We start from the raw sequence: 18,739 nt of genomic DNA, 5'->3' as shown, positions 1-18,739 counted from the left end.
GGCCATCTGGAGGTGAGTGTCCAGCAAAAAAAGGAAGGCTGGGGGAGCATCTTTTCTTTTCCAAATCAATACAGGGGGAGATTCTGGCCATGTAAAAATACTTGCTAACTTCAGCCCCTCGGCTTTTCAGTAAGGGCTGGGGGCCCTTTTTCTCCGCCTCCCTCTCCCTCCCCTGAGAAACACACTCTCTAGTTGTTAAGAGTGGTGAGAAAACGTTCACAAAAGATGCCTAGACGAGAATTAACTGCAATTATAGATTATTTCAGTTTTACCAGCACCCTTCAGTTTCGAAGGACAAAGATACTTTTGTTCCCATATTTTTGAGGCCACCTGCCTGCATTTCTCTCTCTTACCAGGCAATTTCTCACAACATCTTTGTTCATCTGGTCCAACATTCCCTCTTGAAAGGAGCCCCTCTTTTCTTGCATACACACTGGACGAATATGCTTTCTTTGGGGGGCTTCCTTTTATGCCGTTTCAAAGGGAATTTCCCGACTCAAATTGACATTTTACTCTCTAATCAATTCTTAATTCAAACTGAAATGAGATTTTTTTTCCTTAGGTGTTGAGTAAAAGAGTAGTTACATAAAAACACTCTACTTCCCCACCCCCCACAAGAATGAATTCAGATCATTTAAATTCACTGAATTAGGGATTTCTCAGCATATTCACTGAGCAGTTGCTTTGATTCCTTGCACAGAAGACTCTCAGAAACCTGGGTAGCGTTCCTTGAAACTTGAGATGCCCTGTGATGCCCCAACCCCTCTCTCTCGGGTAGCCTTTGATTGGGCTTTAAGGAACATGAGCATCAAGTGTAACAGAAAGCACCTGACCTTGGATGCAGCTTTGCACTTTTATTAAGCTTCGTCTGCAAAATTCGGTAAAACAGTGCATTCCTCACAGGAATGTGGTGAGGATTAAAAAGGAATGAAAACCTTTCAGCACAAACTAGAATCAAGAGTTGTTCTCACAGAGGTTTTCCTCTCTCCCTCCACTTTCTTCCATGCTAGGAGGTTCGTTCTGCCCACCACACCTCATTGCTCACCCAGCCGACTCTCAGCCTCCTCAGTTCTCCCCGCAGCAGGACACCTCACCTGACTGAACAGGTTTACCTAACAGCATCAGAGGTCTTGCTCATGAAGCAGTACTAGGACCTCAAAGCTAGAGAAGACAGTGACAAAACAAGGAAATGACCCTCTGGCCTGTCATCTCATTAGGCCTTGAACTGATTTTCAGATGAGTTAAGAATCCCCCCAGGGATTGTGTGCACACTCCAATAGTTGGAGTGATGTCACAGTTTCTAACATATCAAATACACATCAAAAACCAATAAAAAGCTTCAACAATTTGAGTTACAATCAGAGGAAAAAAAATTAACCGAAGGAAGAAAATCAGTGATTGAGGAAATTTTATTTCCTTTACTTACTTACAATATCACCCACTAACAGGTATACTTATTATTGTTTTTGTCTATGTTAATGTTTATGATATCCATATTTCTAATTTGTGTATATGAATAAAATATTTTTAAAGCAGTATACTAAAATGGAAGAGAGTTATGTTTTAAATATTAAGTATTATTGATTTTAAAAATTTTCATTTTTATATACTCTAGGAGATGACTTACGATAAAGAATTATGGCTCTGCCTTGCTCAGTGGGTTAACGATCCGGCGTTGCCGTGAGCTGTGGTGTAGGTTGCAGACGCGGCTCGGATCCCACGTTGCTGTGGCTCTGGCGTAGGCCGGGTGGCTACAGCTCCGATTCAACCCCTAGCCTGGGAACCTCCATATGCCGCAGGAGCGGCCCAAGAAATAGCAACAACAACAACAACAACAAAAAGACAAAAAAAAAAAAAAAAAAGAATTATGGCTCTGGGTTCAAGTCCTAGCTCTGCATTATTAGCTATGCAACCTTGGACTCTGCTAATTTGTTTTCTCATTTCCTCAATTTCTGTATCTGAGGAATGAAAATAATAATGCCTATGTCACAAGGTTGTTGTGAGGAATAAATGAGTTAATTTAAAGCACACCAAAAGAACTAAAAAACATTAAAAAGCCAGCTATTCTGATTCTATTAACTAGTTGAGCTGAGGCTGTAATCTCCTATCAAGTGGTTTAATTTTATGCATTTTCAAGTCATTAGTGAGAAAAAGGAAGTACTTCCTAACTGTGCAAAATTTTGGATAAGCAGATTTGAATAAGACCTTGAGCTCACCTTTCCCAAAACCTCGTTTTATATAATCATTTCTTCATTCATCCATCATTAAGAAATAGTTCTAAACACCCACTCTTTAAAATGATGTCAAGTGCATTTCTAGGTGTTAGGTATAGAGTAATGAGCAAAACCAATAAGCCCCTATCCTTCTAGAGTGTATATTCTAGTTGAGAAAGACAGACAACTATCTACCTAGTACAAGGGACAAAAGTTAAGGAAGGATAAGGGAAAGGGAGCACTGGCTCCTGGGAGGGATGGAAAATTTTTTAAAAATCAGTTGGTCAAGGAAGTTCTACTGATAAGGTAATATTTGAAGGCAGTGAAGATACAAACCATGTCAATATTTGAGAAAGAGTATATCAAGCCAAGAGAACAGCAAGAGAAGGGCCCTAAAGTGTGCTAGCAAACACAGGAAGGCTATGGCTGGAGCACAATAAGCTGTGAAAAGAGTTGTGGGGATAAGGTCATATTGTAGAGTGCCACATCATAGGGCCAATATCCTTTGGCCTTTACCCTCAGAGGATGATATTAGAGGGCTCTCAGCAGAGGAAGAACATGACCTGATCCATGTTTTAAAGGATAACTCCATGTTAAGAATAGATTTTAAAAGGCAAAGACAGATCCAAGCTCATGATGTTAATGTCATCTCAAAATTTTAATCCAAACATTTTTCTCCAAGACACATAGTAATTAAACTGGCTAAAACTAAAGACAAAAGAAATTTTAAAGAGCAAGAGAAAAAAAATTCTCTCATACACAGAAACTTCCATAAGGTTATCAGCTGATATCTCAGAAGAGACCTTACAGGCTAGGAGAGCATGGGATGATATAGGCAAAGTGCTAAAAGGAAAAAACTGCCAACCAATATTCATTTAACAACCAAAGTTGTTTTTCAGAATTAGGTGAAATAAAGAGTTTCCCTAATAAGCAAGAGCTGAAGGAATTGATTACCATTAAAGCAGCCTTACAAGAAATGCTGAAATGCGTTGAGTTGAAACAAAAGAATGCTAACTTGTAAAATGAAAACATAAAAATATACCACACACTGGTAAAAGGTTAGCATACAGTCAAATTCAGAACCCTTTAATACTATACTATGGTGATGTGTTAACTACTTAACTCCAGAATAAAGGATAAAGCACAAAAGCATTAAAGTAGCTCTAGCTTCAACAATTTGCTAATGGATACACAATGAAGAAAAAAAAAAAAAAGATGGTAAATGATGACATCAGAAACATAAAAGTGGGAAGTAAAAATACAGGTTTTGTATGCAATCAAAGTTATATTGTTATCAGTATAGTTTAGACTGCTGGATATACAGGCTGTTTTATGTAAACTCCATGGGAAATATAAAATCTGCAATAAGATACACAAGATAAAAGAGAAGGGAATTAAAGCATTCCACTACAGAAAATCATCAACTTAAAAATAAAGGCAGCAAAAAAAATAAATAAATAAAAGTGGAACTTCAAACTTTACCTATCAATAATTACTCTAAATATTAATGGATTAAATTCTTCAGTGAAAAAGCATAGAGTGGCTATATGGATAAAAAAAAAAAAAAAAAAAAGACCCAACTATATGCTATGTACAAAAGACTCACCACACAAGTGGAAACCAAAAGAGAGTAAGGGTAGCTATATTTTTATCAGGAAAAAGTAGAGTTAAGCCAATAACAATAACAAGAGAAAAAAATGGACATTATGATGATAAGAGTTTCAGTTTATTAAGATAAAACAATCATGACTATGCATGCATTCAACATCGGAGCACCTTAAATATATTAAGCAAAATCTAACACATCTGAAGGGAGAAAGAGACATTAACTAATAGTAGGGGACTTCAATGCTCAATTTTCAACAGTGAGGACATTATCAAGATAGGAAAAAAAGGAAATGTTAGACTTGAACCAAACTTTAGACAAAATACAGAATATTGATCTAACAATAAAAGAACACAGATTCTTCTCAAGCTCAAATGGAACTTTCTTAAGAATAGATCACATGATAGGTGACAAAACAAGTCAGCAAATATAAGACGACTGAGGTCATAACAAGTATCTTTTCCAAACACAATCACATGAAATTAGAAATCAGCAACAAGAGAAAAGCTGGAAAATTCCCCAAAATCTAAAGATTAAGCAGGAAAACTCGATAGATAAAAAAAGTAAGGGAAATTAAATATTTTAAAAAGAAAAAAAATGGGGAAGTAAAATGTCAAAAACTATGGGATGCTGCAAGAGCAGTTCTAAGAAGAAAATTTATATATGTATATAGTAATGTGTATATTAAGAAAAAGGAAAGATCAACTTAATTTTATACCTCAAGGGACTAGAAAAAAGAACAAATTAAAGTCAAAGCAGAACTAAGGCAGTAACAAAGATCAGATCAGAAATAAATTAGAGACCAAAAAAAAAAGAAAAGACATTGAAATAAAGAGTTGTTTTTTTAAAGATGAACAAAATTCATGTTTTTCTAACTTCTAGTTAGACAAACTTAGAAAAACTGAAAGAGGATGAGGACCCAAAATCAGAAATTAAAGATGACATATTACAAGTGATACCCCAGAAATGCAAAGTATCATGAGAGACAACAAACAAGTATATGCCAAAAACTGAATAACCTAGAAGAAATGGATAAATTCATAGAAATGGAAAAAATCCTAGAAAGACTGAATCATAAAAAAAAAACCAGAAAATATGAACAGACCAATAATGAGTAAGGAGACTGAATCAGTAATCCAACCACCCAATAAACAAAACTTGAGAACCAGACTGCTTCACTGGCAAATTCTACCAAATAAACTGTGCCTATTTACAGATGATGCGATATGACATATAGAAAACACTGAAGAGTCCACCAAAAAAACCATTAGAACCAATAAGTGAATTCAGTTAAGTTGGAAGATACAAGTTAATTTAAAGAAATCTGTTGCATTATACACACTAATAATGAACTATTATAAAGAGAAATCAAGAACACAATCCCATTTATAATAAAAGCAAAAAGAATAAAATATCTAGGAATAAATTTAACCAAGGAGGTGAAAGAGCTATACTCTGAAAACTTTAAGACAGATGAATTTGAAGACCTCACAAATAAGTGGAAATATAACCTATGTTTGTGGTCTGGAAGAATTAATGTTGTTAAAATGTTCATACTACCCAAGATAATCTACAAATTTAATCCAATTCCCATCAAATATCCATGATATTTTTCATAGAACTATATATAAAAAATAATCCTAAGATTTGTATGGAAACACAAAAGATTCCAAATAGCCAAAGCAATCTTGAGAAAAAAGAACAAACCTGGGTAAATCATACTTCCTGACTTTAGGATTCACTACAAAGCTATAGTAATCGAAACAATATGATACTGGCACAAAAATAAACATATATATCAATGGAACTTAAAAGATAGCCCAGAAATGAACCCACACTTTTTTGGTTGGTGAATCTATGACAAAGGAGGCAAAAATATACAGTGTGGAAAAGACAGTGTCTTCAGTAAGCAGTTCTGGGAAGAAAAGACAACCACATGTAAAAGAATGAAACTAAAACTTTTTCTCACATCATATACAAAAATAAACTCAAAATGGATTAAAGACCTAAACGTAGGACTTGAAATCATAAAATTCCTTCAAGAAAACAAGCTGTAAGCTCTTTGACATTGGTCTTAGCAATATTCTTTGGATCTATTTCCTCAGGTGAGAGAAATGAAAGCAAAAATAAGCAATTGGAACCTAATCAAACTTGAAAACTTTTGCAAAGCAAAGGAAATCATCAACAAAATGAAAAGTCAACCTACTCTCCCCCATATCTTGGGAGAATATAGCTGCAAAACACATGTTTGTTAGTGGTTAGTATCCAAAATATATAAAGAACCCATAAAAAATAATATAAAAAATAAAAACAACCCAATTGAAAAATGGGCAGAGGACTTAAATAGGCATTTATCCCAAAGAAGACATACAGATAGCCAATGGGCACATGAAAAGATGTTCGCTATCATTAATCATCAAGGAAATGCGAATTAAAACCAATGAGATATTGCCTCAACCTGTCATAATGTCTATCAAAAAGACAAATAACAAGTGTTGGCATGGATGTGGAGAAAAAGGAACCCTTGTTCACTGTTGGTAGGAATGTGACATGGTGCAGCCATTATGAAAAATAGTATGGATGTTCCTCAAAAAATTAAAAATAAAACTCCCATAGATCTAGCAATTCCACTCCTGGATATTTATCTGAAGAAAACAAAAACAGCAATTCAAAAAGATACAAACACTCCTAAGTTCATTGTAACATTATTTACAACAGCCAAACTATAGAAGCAACTAAATGCCCATTAATATGTGAATGGATAAAGAAGACAGTTACATCTTTTTTATATGTACAGATAAATACAATGAAATGATACTCAGACATAAAAAAGAATGAAATTTTGCCATTTGTGAAAACATGGATGGACCTGGAGGGTATAATGCTTAGTGAAAAGGACAGAGAAAAATACTGTATGTTTTAATCTACATGTAGAATCTGAAAAAAACAAAACAAACATTATAATGAAAGAGAAACAGATTCACAGAGAACAAAGTAGTGGTTACTAGAGGAGAGAGGGGTGAGGGAGGGGCAAATTAGGGGTGAGGGAGGGGCAAATTAGGTGAAAAGGATTAAGAGGTACAAAATACCAGGTATAAAATAAATGTTACAAGCGTGTAATGTATATCACAGAGATATAGTAAATAATTTATAACTTTCTCATGAATATTGAATTACTATGTTTTACACTTGAAACTAATATTTTAAGTCAAATAACTTCAATAAAATTTTTAAAAGTAAAAATGAAAACCACACAATCCTAACACTTCTCAAAAATTGATGTAGACAAGACAGTTCCTACCTAAACACTTCTCAAAAATTGATGTAGACAAGACAGTTCCAAATTTATTTTATAAGGCAAGCATCACCTTGATACCAAGACAAGGACACTACAAGAAAATAATGTTACTGGCCAATGTCCCTGATGTACATAGATACAAAAATTATAAGTAAAATATTAACAAACCAAATTCAACAATAAACTAAAATAATAATACACAATGATTAGTGGATTTATTCCAGTGATGCAAAGGTGGTTCAATATCTGAAAAATCAATGAATGTGATATATCACATTAACAAAATTAAGGATAAAAACCATATGATCATCTCAACAGATGTCAGAAAGGCAACATACATTCTGATAAAAACTCTCAACAAGATGGCTTTAGAGGGATTGTACCTTAACATAATAAAGGCAATATAGGACAAACCCACCCATACTCAATGATGAAAAGATGAAAGCTTTTCTTCTATCAGGAACAAGACATAGACTCACCACTTTTTCAACATAGTATTGGAAGTCCAAGTCAGAGCAATTAGGCAAGAAAAAGAATAAAAAGGCATTGAAATTGGAAAGAAGTGAGTCACCATTTGCAGTTGACAATATATCATATGTAGAAAATCCTAATGATGCCCCCAAATAATGTTAGCATAAAGGAATTCAGTAAAGTTGAAGGATACTACAGTCAATATAGAAAAAAAAGCTGCATTACTAAATACTAAACTATTGGAAAGAAAAAACAAGAAAACCATCCCATTTACATGTGCCTCAAAATAACAAAATACCTAGGAATAAATTTAACCAAGGAGGTAAAAGACTAGTACACTAAAAAGAAAAGAAAGAAATTGAAGAAGACACAAATAAATGAAAAGATATTTTTTGACTCATGGATTGTTAGAAGAATAGTGTTAAAATGTTCATGTTACTTAAAGCAAGCTACAGATTCAATGCAATTCCCATCAAAATTCCAACAGAAATTTTCATAGACATAGAACAAATAATCCTAAAATTAGCATGGAAACACAAAATAGCATGACTAGCCAAAGCACTCTTGAGAAAGAAGAGTAAAACTGGAGGCATCACATACTACCCAAAGCAATCTATAGATTCAATGCAATCCCTATCAAATTACCCATGACATTTTTCACAGAACTACAACAAACAATCCAAACATTTATATGGAACAAAAGACCCAGAATCGCCAAAGCAATCCTGAGAAACAAAAACCAAGCAGGAGGCGTAACTCTCCCAGACTTCAAGAAATACTACAAAGCCACAGTCATGAAAACAGTGTGGTACTGGTATCAAAACAGACAGACAGACCAATGGAACAGAATAGAGAACCCGGAAATAAACCCTGACACCTATGGTCAATTAATCTTTGACAAGGGAGGCAAGAACATAAAATGGGAAAAAGAAAGTCTATTCAGCAAGCATTGCTGGGAAACCTGGACAGCTGCATGCAAAGCAATGAAACTAGAACACACCCTCACACCATGCACAAAAATAAACTCCAAATGGCTGAAAGACTTAAATATATGACAGGACACCACCAAACTCCTAGAAGAAAACATAGGCAAAACACTCTCTGACATCAACATTATGAATATTTTCTCAGGTCAGTCTCCCAAAGCAATAGAAATTAGAGCAAAAATAAACCCATGGGACCTAATCCTTTTGCTGTGAAAAGCTTTTGCACAGCAAAGGAAACCAAAAAGAAAACAAAAAGACAACTTACAGAATGGGAGAAAATAGTTTCAAATGATGCAACCAACAAGGGCTTAATCTCTAGAACATATAAACAACTTATACAACCCAACAGCAAAAAAACCAATCAATCAATGGAAAAATGGGCAAAGACCTGAATAGACATTTCTCCAAAGAAGATATGCAGATGGCCAGCAAACACATGAAAAAATGCTCAACATCACTGATTATAAGAGAAATGCAAATCAAAACTACCATGAGATACCACCTCACACCAGTCAGAATGGCCATCATTAATAAATCCACAAATAACAAGTGCTGGAGGGGCTGTGGAGAAAAGGGAACCCTCCTGCACTGCTGGTGGGAATGTAAACTGGTACAGCCACTATGGAGAACAGTCTGGAGATACCTTAGAAATCTATACAAAGAACTTCCATATGACCCCACAATCCCACTCTTGGGCATATATCCAGACAAAACTCTACTTAAAAGAGACACATGCATCTGCATGTTCATTGCAGCACTATTCACAATAGCCAGGACATGGAAACAACCCAAATGTCCATCACCAGATGATTGGATTAAGAAGATGTGGTATATATACACAATGGAATACTACTCAGCCATAAAAAGAATGACATAATGCCATTTGCAGCAACATGGATGGAACTAGAGAATCTCATACTGAGTGAAATGAGCCAGAAAGACAAAGACAAATACCATATGATATCACTTATAACTGGAATCTAATATCCAGCACAAATGAACATCTCAGAAAAGAAAATCATGGACTTGGAGAAGAGACTTGTGGCTGCCTGATGGGAGAGGGACGGAGTGGGAGGGATCAGGAGCTTGGGCTTATCAGACACAACTTAGAATAGATTTACAAGGAGATCCTGCTGAGTAGCATTGAGAACTTTGTCTAGATACTCATGTTGCAACAAAACAAATGGTGGGGAAAAAAAATGTAATTGTAATGTATACATGTAAGGATAACTTGATCCCCTTGATGTACAGTGGGGAAAAAAAAAAAGAAAAAAGAAAAAACTGGAGGCATCAAAATTTCTGATTTCATACTATCTTAAAAAGCTATAGTAAGCAAACCAGGATGGTACTGGCAAAAAAAAAAAAACTAGACACATAGATTAATGGAAAAAAAAAAAGAGAGCCTAGAAATAAACCCATGCATATATGGTCAATTAATTTATGACAAAGGAGCCAAGAATATACAATGAGGAAAGGACAATATCTTCAATAAACAATATTGAGAAAGCTGGATATCCATGTGCAAAGGAAAGAATCTGAACTATAGTCTTATACTATATACAGAAATTAACTAAAAACAGATTAAAGGTTTGAATGTAAGACCCTGAAACATAAAACTCTTAAAAGAAAACATAAGTGGTAAACTCCTTGATGTCAGTCTTGGCAATGATTTTTTTTGTTCAGATTTTATACCAGCAAATGCAAAGATCAGCAAGTGGCAGTAGATCAACCAAAAAAAATTCCTGCGCAGCAAGGGAACCCATTAACAAAACAAAAGGAAACCTATGAAACTGGAGAAAATATCTGTCAATCATATCTGATAAAAGTTAATATCCAAGTAATATTAGTAACTCATATAACTTGATGGCAAAAAACAGTATGATTTAAAAAGTGGGAAGAGGGAAGTTCTCTTGCGGTGCAATGGGTTAAGGATTTGGTATTGTCATTTCAGCAGCATGGGCCACTGCTGTGGCACAGTTTTGATCCCTTTTACATGCCGCAGGTGCAGTAAAAAAAAAAAAAAAGAAAAAAAAATGTGGCCTGAGGATCTAAATAGACAACGTACAGGTATATGACAAGATATTCAGTATCACTAATCATTGGGGAAATGAAAATCAAAATCACGATGTGATATCATTTCATACCTATTAGAATGGCTATTATCAAAAATAAATAAAAGTACTGGCAAGGATGTGGAGGAAAGGAAAACTTGCATACTCTTTGTATGAATGTAAATTTGTATAGCCACTATGAAAAGCATTATGGAATTTCCTCCAAAAGTTAAAAATACAACTACCATATGATCTATCAGTTCTACTTCTGGGTAGTTACCTGAAGGAAATAAAAACACTAACTTAAAGATATCTGCACCCTGAGTTCACCACAGCATTATTTGTAATAGCTCAGACATGGAAACAACTAAGTATCCATAGACGGATAAAGAAAGAAAATGTGAAGTGTATATACATACATTCATGTGTACATACAATGGAACCTCATCCATCCATAAAAAAGGAAATCCTGCCATTTGAAACAACGTGGATGGACCTTGAGGGCACTATGCTAAGTGAAGTAAGTTAGGACAGGGTTAAGATAAATATCCATTAAATCTCATTTGTATGTGGAATTTAAAAAACACAAACAAAAATGAACTCATAGATGCAAAGAACAGATTGGTGATTGCCAGAAGCAGGGGTGGGGTGGGTGACGTGGAGAAGGTACTCAAAAGGTACAAATGTCCAGTCATAAAATAACTAACTCCTGGGGATACAGTGCACAGCATGGGGACTATAGTTAATAAAATAGTACTGTATATTTGAAAGTTTCTAAGAGAGTTGATCTTAGAAGGATTTAGAAGTCCTCATTACAAGAATAAAAAAATTTCTAACTGCGATGATGGATATTAACTGGATTTATTGTGGTGACCATTTTGCAATATACATGTATATAGAATCACTATGTTGTATACCTAAAACTAACATAATGCAATATGCCAAGAATAGCTCAATTTTTTAAAAGGTAAATTATCTTCGTGTATAGATAATATGATGTTATATATAGAAAATCCTAAAGACTTCACTAAAAAACTATTAGAATGGATCAACAAATTCAGTAAAGTTACAGGACAAAAAAAAAAAAAAAACGGAAAAAATCAATAACACAACACAATAAATAGTTGTGTTTCTATACACTAACAAAATATCTGAAAAAGAAACAACAATTTCACAATAGCATCAAAAACAATAAAATAATTAGGAATAAACTTAATGAGGTGAAAAATGTACAATGAAAACTACAAGATAATAATAAAACAATTAAGGCACAAACAATTGGAAAGGTATCTCATGTTTGTGGATCAGAAGAATTAATATTATTAATATGCCCATATTACCCAAAGCCATCAATGTAAATCTGTATCAAAATTTCAATGGCATTTTTCACGGAAATATAAAAAACAATCTTACAATGTATCTGGAATCACGAAGAAGACTCCAAATAGCCAAAGCAATCATGATAAAGAAGAACAAAGCCAGAGATGGCACAAGTCCCAATTAGAAACTACACTACAAAACTAAAGAAAACAAAACGGTGTGATATAACAGAAATATATACACAGGCCCAATGGAACAGGATCAAGAGCCTAGAAATGAACCCCCCACATATAAGGCAAACATTTGACAAGGGAGCCAAGAATACTCAATGTGGAAAAGATAGTTTCCTCAACAAACATTGTTGGGAAAACTGGATAACCATGTGCAAAAGAATGAAATTGGACCTCTATCTTAGACCATCCAGAAAAAATTAGCTCAAATGAATTTAAGGCTTAGAGTTAAGCCATGAAAACATTATACTTGAAGAAAACATAGGAGGACAGCTCTCTGACATTGGTCTTTGTAGTGATTTCCTGGACAAGGCAGCAGAAGCATAAGCAACAAAAACAAGCATAAACTAAGTGTGACTGCATCAAACTAGAAAGCTTCTTCACAGCAAAAGAAGCAGTCAATATAATGAAAAGACAACCTATGGAATGGGAGAAAATACTTGCAGATCATATAACTGATAAACACTTAATATCCAAAATACAGTAGTCCCTGCTTGTCTGTGGAGGACATGTTCCAAGACCTCCTGTGGATGCCTGACACTGTGGATGGTACCAAACACTGCATGTGTTTTTATCCTATACAGACATATCTGTGATAATTCTGTTTCAGGTTTTTTGCTTGTTTGTTTTTTGCTTTTTAGGGCCGCACTTGCTACATATGGAAGTTCCCAGGCCAGGGGTTAAATCGGAGCTGTAGCTGCCGGCAACTACAAGATCCCAGCTGTGTTTGCAACATACACCCCAGCTCATGGTAAAACTGCATCCTCATGGATGCTAGTGGGGTTCATTACCACTGAGCCACAAAGGGAACTCCTCTATGACAAAACTGAATTTAAAAATTAGGCACAATAAAAGAGTAACAATAACTAATAATAATAATATGGAATTATAACAATAGACTGTAATAAAAGTTATGCAAATGTGGTCTCTCTCTCTGAAGATATATTGTGCTGTACTCACCTTTTTCATAATGATTTGAGAAGATACAATGCCTACATGGTGTGATGAAGTGAGATGAACGACATAGGCATTATGACCTACCCTTGGGCTACTACTGGCCTTCCGACAACACATCAGAGGGCAAATCATCTGCTTTCTGTGATCCTGGTTCACTGAACTATGACAACATCAAAGGCAAGTCGGAGCAAGTCTGCATGAGATTTCATCACGCTACTCAGAATGGTACACACTTTAAAATTTATGAATTATTTCTGGAACTTTCAATCTAATATTTTCGGCTGACTGCAGGTAACCGAAACCAGAGAAAATGAAACAACAAAGAAGGAAGACTGCTGTATATAAAGAACTTACACAACCCAACACCAAAAACTGAGTAACAAAAACAAACCAAAAAAACCATCCAAATGAAAACCAGGCAGACATGCTGAATAAACAGTTTTCCAAAGAAGACACACAGAGGGCCAACAGGTACATCCAAAGGTGGTTGACATGAAGGATCATCAAGGAAATGCAAGGCAAAACCACAAGGTGATAGCACTGCACACCTGTTAAAATGGCTGCCATCCAAAAGACAAGAGAACAGTGCTGGTAAGGGTGTGGCGAGAGGGGGAGCCTGTGTGCTTGGGCAGGGATGTAAATTGGTGCAGCCACTATGGAAAACAGTATAGAGGTTCCTCAGAAAATTAAAAATAGAACTACCATAGGACCCAGCAATCCACTTTTGGGTGTGTATCCAAAAGGGATTGAGATCAGGGTCTCTCAAAGATGTCTGCACTCCTGTGTTCACTGTAGCATTCCTCACAACAGCCAAGATACGGAAACAACCTAAGTGTCCGTCAGTGGGTGAATGGACGAAGTAGATGTGGTATTTACATGCAATGAATATTATTCAGCCATGAGAAAGAAGGAAATCCGGCTATTTGTAACAACATGGATAAAACTGGAGTTCCCGTCATGGCGCAGTGGTTAACAAAGCCAACTAGGAACCATGAAGTTTCAGGTTTGATCCCTGGCCTTTCTCAGTGGGTTAAAGATCCGGCATTGCCATGAGCTGTGGTGTAGGTCGCAGACATGGCTCGGATCCCGAGTTGCTGTGGCTCTGGTGTAGGCCAGTGGCTACAGCTCCAATTCGACCCCTAGCCTAAGAACCTCCATATGCCGAGGGAAGCAGCCCTAGGAAAGGCAAAAAGCCACACACAAAAAAATGGAAGGTGTCATGTTAAGCAAAGTCAGACAGAGAAAGAAAAACACTGTACAGTCTCACTTACATGTACAATCTAAAAAAGTAAAACTCAGAAACAGAAAGTAGAGTGGTGGTTACTGGTCAAGGGGTACAAACTTCCAGTTGTAAGATTAACATATTTGGGCATCTAAGGTACAGCATGGTGATTTTAATGAATAATGCTGTATTATATACTTGCATGTTGCTTAGAGAATAGATTTTAAGTGTTCTCAACAACAAGAAAGAAGAAATAACTATATGACAGGATGGACACATTAGCTAACTCTGTGGCAGTTATCATTGTGCAACAGAAAGATGTATCCAATCATCTGGCCTGGGGAACTTCCACCGGTGCAGGTGCAGCCAAAAATAAACAAATAAATATATCAAATCATCCCTTCACACACCTTAAACTCACACAATGTTTTGTACCAATCCCATCTCATGAAGCTGGGGAAATGAAAACAAACATGGAAACAAAGAGACAGACAGCAGAAGGCCATGTGTGAAACCAGTAAGAGACTGGTCAAGGTGATGAGAAATGGCTGCATCAATGATGTGGGTAGGAAAGAAAGAAAGAATGACCTCAACATTTTGGGCTTGGGCAACTGGAAGATTGAAATTGTCACTCACTCAGGAGGAAAGAATGAAATTCAGAGGAGAGGACTGTAGAAAGAAAAGTTTGGGAGCCTGGGGTGGGAAGAGTTGGGAGTTCAGTTTCAAAGATGTTGAGTTTGAGATTGCTTGCCGGATATTCAAGAAGAGGTCATGAAAGTCCATTGGAAACAAAAGCTGGCGTCCAGGGAAGAAGTGTGGCTGGAGATTCAAATGTGCAAGTCAAGCATAATATGGTTTTAAGCCATTAGACTGTGTAAAATCATCTAAGGAGGAATGTAGTTTAAAAAGATGCTCAAGGACTGAGCCCTGGGCGATTCCAATACCCAGAAACAGATGTGAAAAAGAAACCTGCAAAGAAGACTGAAAAAGAGCCGTTAATGATATAGGTGGCAGTGTTGGTGAGTTGGAGAGGTTTTTTAGAAACCAAATGAAGAAGGGACTTTGGGAAAAAAGCATGATCAAGTGTGTTCAATTCTGCTGACAGGTCGGCAAGATGAGGTCTGAGAGTGGACCACCAGATTTAGAAGCAGAGGAGAGGAATTTCAGACAGTGAGCCCAGGTGGTTCTTTCAAGGAGCTTTGCTATGAAGAGAAAAGAGAAATGCAGTGGTATCTGGAGGGTAGAGGAAGCAGGAAAAAGGCTTTTTAAGCTGGAATACCATAGAGCATCCCTGTATGCAGATGGGATTGGACCAGCAGAAGTGGAAAATTGATAATGCCGAAGAAAGAGGAGGAGAGAAGTCTGGCTTGATGTATTTGAATAGGCAAGAACCTTCCTTGAATTTAAAGAAAAAAAAAAAAAAAAGGTGAAGAAACTGAAGGCTAGGACAGTAAAGCAACTTGGCTGAGGTCAAAAGACCAGACCTTCCTCTACTACCTGCAAGAGGTTTTCCCACCCAGTCAGAGATGCAGACCCCAAAACTAAAAGCAGAAGAGATAGGAAGGTAGATTCCATTGCTAAAAATTAAATAAATGCCATTTTATGACAAATATGTGCCCCATTTCTAACATAGGGGGTTTTGGTTTTGTTTTTTTCTTAATCAGAGGTGCTTATAGGTCTTTCAAAAGTTCTCTCATAATTCTGTTAAAAATTTGGTAATGTGACAATTCATGTCTCAAATGCTAAAAAGCTCATCTGGTAAATCACAAATAGGCAAATATCTCTTTTACTTTAAATGTGCACATGCAATTTCTTAACCAGGAAACAGCGTCATAATATACAATATAAAGTCACACGCAGTCTAGTCCAAGTTAGTGTAGCACTTGGATAAGAGGAGGCATTGCAGAGGTTTATTCCTTTTTCTATTGTTTAAAAAATATAATGTTCTGGTAACCTTAGCAATATAAACATGTGAGGGAGGGAGTTCCCATAGTGGCTCAGCGGAAACTAATCTGACTAGTATCCATGAGGACACAGGCTCTATCCCTGGCTTCCTCACCTCTATCAAAAACTAAGCAATTAGGAGTTCCCTTCATGGCTCAGTGGTTAATGAATCTGACTAGGATCCATGAGGATGTGGGTTAGATCCCTGGCCTTGCCCAGTGGGTTAAAGATCCAGCGTTGTGGTATAGGCTGGTGGCTGCAGCTCTAATTCGGCCCCTAGCCTGGGAACCTCCATGTGCACAGGTATACCCATAAAAAGCCAAAAAACAAACAAACAAACAAACAAAAAACCAAAAACCCAAACAAACAAACAAACAAAAAAACTAAACAATTAGTGTTAAGTGCTGCTGAGTTACAAGCACGTGCCTTCAGAGACCTTAGGGCACAGTCAGGGTGACAGGCTCTGAGAAAGACCCCCACCCCGGACAAGATCCCTTCAGGGGCTTCCCACTACACCCAAGTTCAACCCTGTGGCCAGGGCTTATAGGGTCCTTGGTGACAGTCACTGCTTTGGGTTCTGGTCAGATCTGCCCTTCCTCTGCCCCTTATCTTCAGTCATCTTTTACACTCTAGGCATACGGAACCCTTTTTTTAGTTCCCCCACTGCAGCAACTCTTCCTGGAACGTTCTCCAATTCCCAGTGTGGGTTAGTGTCCCCCCACCCCAGCCCCTTCCCCCCAGCCCTGTCTCCCCTGTCACACCCTCATCAGGCTACAACCTTGCTTAGTTCCTTGAAGTCAGGGACTAGAGGGTCTCTACTGCCCTGGTTTTACTCCCACCCCTCACTCCCCCCCTAACCTAGTGCCTGGCATGTAAGAGTTCAAATGATATTAAATAACAGTTCCCTGAAAGAATTCATTATGAAGGGGTATTAATACAAGGTTGCATAGGCTTGGAACACTGTGAAGGCTCTTGTTGTTAATATAGAGCTCAAAGGAGTGGTACAGAGACTGAGCAGTTTGGAAAGGTGGCACCTAAGCTTCCTGGAAACATACAGGGACTTGTGTGAGTAGCAAGGGAGGGGGCGGGGGTGGAGGGGACTCAAGAGCACATCTTTGGGCTTGAAAGGGGACAAAACGGACACAATGCAAAATAGAAGAATAGCCAGGATCTACAAAACAATCCAGTTTATCAAAATATATTTCCTGGGTGCAACCTATGTTCAGGGCAACTTGCAAGATAAAATGAAAGCATATTAAGTGGCTGAGGATGGGAGATAGGATGTGCCTCAATATGAATGATGAAATAAAAGTGTGAAATGGGTAGAGGCCAAAAGTGTGATCAAATAGGCCTCTCGATTATTTAAAGGAAGAAGTGGGCACTGGGAGGGGCCACTCCCAGCAAAGGCTGCGCACAAGAGGTGAGATCTGAGCTGGGCTTTGAAGGATGGAGGTGTTTGATTAGGTGAATGCACAGAGAAATACTGTCCTATGGACCTGCTACTGGAGGAAGCTCCTTCCTCGAAGTACAGGATGGGACCATTTTCCCTGGACAGTAGTCTTTTACAATGACCAAAGGTAAAAGGACTTGGAGGTAGTAAAGTAGAAAAAGTGATGGCTTTCATAAACCTGAGTTTGATTCCCAGCCCTGTGCTTTTTGGCAGTTTCCTTATCTGTTGAGCAGCAATAGTAGCACATCACTCACAAAGGTGGCTGTGAGGATTCCATGAACTTAGCAGGGGAATGGGTCCAGCAAGGTGCCTGGTGTCAAAGAAGCTTGACTCCTCCAGAGAATTCAGAGAGGCTATGGGGAGTATGCATTTGAGCTTCTTAAAATCATGGACTTGGAGAATAGACTTGTGGTTGCCCAGGGGGAGGGGAAGAAGGTGGGAGGGATTGGGAGCTTGGGGTCAACGGATGCCAACTATTGCTCATGGAATGGATGTACAAAGAGATCCTGCTGTGCAGCACTGAAAACTATGTCTAGATACTTACAATGCAGCAACACAATGGGAGAAAAAATTATGTATACATGTATGTGTGACTGGGTCCCCATGCTGTACAGTGGGGAAAAAAAAAAAAGGTGTTGGGGGAAATAACAATAAAAAATTTAAAAAAGAAAAAGAAAAAAAAATCATTCTCTGAGACAAGAGGAAGTGGAACAGGGGAGAGGCCAGAGAAAGGCAGTTTTTGAGAGTTAGATCAGCAGAGGAAATAAGCAAAGGCCACAATCATAAAACCCCAGAGAGTATATATCTTTAAAAGCAGCAGAGAGATAATGAAAAGTGTTGAACTGACAGAGGAAGCCGCTGACAACAAGAGAGCTCACCCCAAAGGCTGAATGAGAGAATTGGAAGAGACCAGAAGACAGAGGACATGCATTTTTTTCCCCAAAACTGGGGGAGTGAAAGATCTAAACTAAGAATTAAATGCTGGCTAAGT

The sequence above is a fragment of the Sus scrofa genome, chromosome 8 (assembly GCF_054392235.1).
Source record: "Sus scrofa isolate SSC_HxYL_T2T_F1_AM1 chromosome 8, Sscrofa_HxYL_maternal_Yorkshire_Landrace_v2.0, whole genome shotgun sequence".
Lineage (NCBI taxonomy): Eukaryota > Metazoa > Chordata > Mammalia > Artiodactyla > Suidae > Sus > Sus scrofa.
The sequence above is the reverse complement of the archived record's forward strand: the minus strand, read 5'-3'. Positions refer to the sequence as shown.